Here is a 5667-nt window from a genome sequence, read left to right on the forward strand (position 1 = left end):
GTCTTCTCAATTTGCGAAAACCACTTTATAAACATTAAGAACTATATCTAACATACATGCAAGAACAAATATATATATATATATATATATATATATATATATATATATATATATATATATATATATATATATATATATATATATATATATATATATATATATATATATGTTCTTGGATTATTTTATTATCTTTTGTGTTTTTATTTAATTTTGACATTATAGTTTCTAAATACTAATTATCTAAAGTAGTGTCTTGAAAATAACATAAATTTCGAAGGCTAACACAAACGTAACTCAAAAAAAAATTATAAATTTGTTTTAATCTTTACCATGGTGGCACGAAGCGTGGATGGTCTCCTTTTTGCTAGCGCATGCACAAAAGAACTACCCTCCTTTCAACTTCTCGATCTCATGTCTCTCGCTCCCCTTTCCCATTCTATAAAAACCAGAAGTACGCAATATTGTTGGTATTGTTTAGTGGCAAGGAGAACAACAAAGGGAAGTAAAATGAGAGGAATTCTTCTTTCCTTCAATGTCGTTTGTTTATAGATTATTTTAGGGCATGTTTGGTTATATGAGTATGGAGATTTCATATATCTATAAATTTCAAATCTATGGAGTTATAATTTATAAATTAGATGTTTGGTTGTGGAATGAAATTTGTGGATTCATTCTAAAAAACTATTTGATCGACGTGAATTTTGTGAATGTGCAAATGTATAGTTTTTTTTTGAAATCTCTGGATTGCACCCCTTACCCATAAATCTACAGATTCATGTTTTTAGTGTAAAAATGTGAATCTCTAGATTTCATGAATTTAGAAATTTTTACAACCAAATGATTATAATTCTCAGATTCATGAATCTAGAGATTTGAAACATTCTATAATTCAAATCAGTGGGAGTAATTTTTAAAATATTTTAGGGATTTTTTCATAATTCTGAAAAAGTTCAGGGATTTTTTTTGTAATTTGCAACAATTTTAGGGGACTTTTTAGTAAATTTTGAAAAAGTTGAGGGACTTTTTAATTTCTCCTTGCAATTATGGCTGATCCCATATCTCATTTATCCGGTACATCTGAAAAGTCTCCCATGTCTTCTATTCATAAGGATTGTGAGTTTTCTCCGCTTCAGATAATTACTGTGAAACTTAATGGGACAAATTATCTTAGATGGTCTCGTTCAGTTTCCTTAGCTGTTGGTGCTCGTGGTCTTACTGGCCATCTTGATGGGATTTCTACAAAACCTTCCACGCTCATGGTTTTACTAGCCATCTTGATGGAATTTCTACAAAATCTTCCACACCTGGTCTGCAATTTTCCAAGTGGTATACAGATGAATGCTTGATTATAGGTTTTCTCATCAACTCCATTGAATCTAACATAGCAGGGAGTTATCTCTTCCTTCCTGATGTGGCAAATATTTGGAAAGTTACTAAAGATACATACTCCAGAGTTGGCAATGATGCACAATGCTTTGAAATTAGACGAAAAATCAATCAGTTATAGCAGAAGGACCCCTCCCCCCCTCCCTTAAAAACATCCACCAAAATACTACTATATATTTATTTTAATTTAATTTTAATAAAAAAAATAAAAAAAAAAAAAAAACCAAAAAAAAAAAACAAAAAAAAAAAAAAAATTTATTTTTATAAAATTTAATTATTTTTTTAATTTTTTTAAATTAAAAATTAACCCTCTAAAACCCCTCCTTTACCCCCCCCCCCCCCCCCCCCCCCCCCCCTTTCCATAACCCGGGCGGGGACCCCCCCCACACAAAAAAATCCCCCCCCCCCCCCCCCCCCCCCCCCCCCCAACAAAAAAAAAAAAAAAAAAAAAAAAAAGGAAAAAAAAAATAAAACTAATTATCATGAATAAGATAAGATTAACTAAATCGAGTGCGGAATATAGATAATAATAGAGTGTGATCAAAATCATAAAGGGTGAGAAGGTGTGGTAGCCACCCTCTCAGAGCAGCGGAAAAGAAGTAAATCAAGTTAGTTACATATCCAAGTGTCACAAGAATAATCCAAAAACAAGTTAATTACAAGATCCAAGGTTCCACAATTACACTAGGGGAATGGGGCACTATGCTAAGGTTTCTTCTATACTAATGGTAGTCTCCTCAACAGTACGGATGAAGTAAACCCAACGCTGCCGCACCCGCACAACTGTGGGGCTAACCCTGGTGCAGATAGTAATCCTCCTCGGCTCCAATATACGGATCCTCACCGATGCCACTACCCGGAGGGTAGTATGTGGAATCATAGTCCGCCTCATAGGAGGTGCCATCATAATCTTCGATACCTGGAATGTAATCTAAAACATTTGCACAAAAAGGAATGAGTTTGAAGAACTCAGCAAGGAAGTTATTCCATAATTAGAAATCATACACATTCAGAACATATAATAATGCAATGCGATATGGAACATATGATGCAGATATGAGCCTAACTCTATGAATGCTAGTCTCTAGGGTAGACATGCTTTAAGTCATAGCACCATACTTCTCTGGGTCGTCAGTCACTCTCCCATTTCCATATCTTGGGAATGCCCAGGGAAGATCGGTAAAGTCATCAAAAAGCCGTGGTAAGGGGATCGGTCACCACTCTCTCACATCACCATTTGGTCAAGTACTGGCACATGTCACAGTAAAGCCTAACCCAATGCAAGTCATCTACTCAGTCGGTCAAGTCAGATTCAGATACGTCCATTCCTCGCCCCCGGCGATCATTTCCAGTATCCTTCACACTAGAGTCAGCGAAATCCCGGATTTCGGACTCATCAACCCTATTGGTCATCCACATATAGTAAACGGGAAGCTCTCACGTCCTCTCACGGATTGGTTACCGGTCTTGAGCGCCCGTGAGCCCAAGTCTATCCATATGCAACTCTACCAATAAATGGCCCCTTTCAGGTATCCGTAGCATGGTTTATGTCCCCTACCGGATTGGCTACCGGCCTAGAGCGCCCATCCAACCATACACTACCACGGGTTGTTCGGTCTCAATGCCCTTCCGATTCGGGTCTGACACAACAAGGATGAACCTAGCCACACAACTAGACAATCCTATGTATGTCATCCAATAACTCGGGAGAGTGTCGATAGGCACCATCGGAGAACATCCCATACTATTCCCTCCGATGCCCAAGGACAGAAGTGTCAATAGGACACCCCCCAAATCCCAAGTCATACGTAAGCAATCACACATCCAATCTCATCATTTCTCATGCATCCAATGCATATTCATAATAGTAATCAAATCATGATATTGAAACGAATCATTATAAACATAAGCAAATCAAAATGATAAAGTAACACAACAAGAGTATAAAGATTTAAATGCTACTGTTCTAACACATATGTAACAGTCTCATAATGATTGAAAGGAAATTTAGGGATTTCATTCTTTAAATAAAGCACAGTTCAATATTTGATGACTTATATGTTTATGGATATAACCATCCTTACCTTGGATGAATTGATGATGAATTGAGAATACCAAGAATAGTCCAATAGAATTGTTAAGGCCCTAAACAAACATCAATAATAAGTTAGAAAAGAAGTCGGGAAGATCGGATGTCATTTGGGTCAAAACTGACCAAGGTTGCTGTCAGCAACAACTTTGGTCGATGGTCTTGGTCGATGGTATCGACCAAAATTGTCTTCGGGGCAGAATAGTGGATTTTGGGGATTTTGGTCCGAAATGAGTCTTCTAGTGTTCGGATCAATTTGAAACTTGGAGGCATACTTAACAACAATACTAGGACACTATAAATCAAGGAATTAACCCAATCCAATGGTCTAATTAAAAAGCCCCAATTTGAGGTATCAAGTTCAAGTGATAAACATCATGGCATGAGTTGGAATTGATTGCATTGATGAGGAATAGCATGCAATAGTTAGAGGAACTAATAGAAATTCGATTGGAATCATATGGCAATGTTAAACATGAACATAATACATTCTATAGCTCAGTTTGATATCAAATGGCATGATGTTAATAGGTAAATCATGGAATACATATGCTAGGCATGAGATAGAAGCATAGCATCAATGAATAGCTAAGGAAATCATGGATTGAACATGAGTAGGCACTTGGAGTGGTGGTTGCAAGGTTGCAGCACCATTCCAAATGTCTCATCAGCAAGGTGACAATAGAAATGAGTAGAAAATGGTAGGGTAGAGAGTGGAATGAGGAGTCATACCTTAGTGTGGAAGATGAAGACAAGAATCAATGATAAACTAAGTGTCTTTGATGAGGTACCCTTCACACTAACCAAGGAGCTGCTTTGGGAAGCTCTCCCCACATTCCCAGGTGAGAAAATGATTGCAAAAGGCTCAAGGCTCAAGGCTCGAGGTCATATTAAATAGAAAAGAAATATTCCATGGAATCATTAACTTGGCAGACTGGGATATTTTGGTCGATGGTCCTTGGTCGATGGTATCGACCAAAAGGATCGACCAAAATATTTTCAGCAGAAAACTCAGGTTTAGAACAGCAACTTCAAGTAGGGATTTGAAAGGCTATACAAGGTCAAATTGAGTGAGGTTTTCTTCCACAATTCAATCAAGAAGTCTAGTTTCGGGGAATACCTTCGGATTGTGCACAGGAGGTCATTTGGTACATCAACCATATTAATCTTCTCCGATGCGCAGACTTTCCTTAAACACTGACAATGCATTTAAGCAAGGGGTATCATTGTCAATGTCCATGGGCTCGGTCTTCGAATCATGATCATCAATCATAATGGTCCATAAATCTCTTCTTCCACTGCTTCGGGTCTTAGGACCTGAATACAACAGTGGATCCGGGTCAGGGTCAAGGTTAGAATAGGGCTAGATATTACATTCTCCCCCCCCCCTTAAAAGAATTTCGTCCTCGAAATTGAAAGCGTACCTGTGCTTCCAAAAAGATGAGGAAACTTCTCCTTCATGTCTTCTTCTTTCTCCCATGAAGCTTCTTCAGGGGTATGGTTTTTCCATCGAATCTTCACCAGAGGAATGGTGCGATTCCGCAACTGCTTGTCCTTTCTATCTAGGATCTCGGCTGGTCCTTCATCGTAAGAAAGATCGGCACTAAGTCCTTCGGGTGCTTGCTGTAGTATGTGCTCCGGGTTTTCTAGGTATTTCCGAAGCATTGAAATATGGAACACATTGTGAACTTCAGCAAGTGACGGAGGCAAGGCCAAGCGGTATGCTACAGGTCCAACCCTTTCCAAAATCTCAAAAGGTCCAATGAAGCGGGGACTAAGCTTTCCTTGCACATCGAATCTCGTCACCCCTTTCATAGGTGATACTTTAAGGAAAACTTTCTCTCCAATTGGAAATTCTAAGTCGGTTCTTCTCTTGTCGGCATACGACTTCTGTCTAGATTGAGCAGACTTGATCCTTTCCCGAATCATGTCAACCATATCACTTGTAGCTTCAATCATCTCTAGACCTAAGACTTTTCTTTTACCAGTCTCAGTCCAATACAAGGGCGTTCTACAAGTGTTACCATACAAAGCCTTAAACGGAGCCATGCCTATTGTTGCTTGATAACTGTTGTTATAGGCAAACTCGACTAAGGCTAGGTGTTCATCCCAATTTCCACCCATGTCAACCACACAAGACCTAAGCATGTCTTCAAGAATATGAATTGTCCGCTCGGATTGTCCATCGACCG

This window comes from Hakea prostrata, chromosome 5, assembly GCF_041222555.1.
Source record: "Hakea prostrata isolate BN-2017 chromosome 5, UWA_Hpros_2, whole genome shotgun sequence".
Lineage (NCBI taxonomy): Eukaryota > Viridiplantae > Streptophyta > Magnoliopsida > Proteales > Proteaceae > Hakea > Hakea prostrata.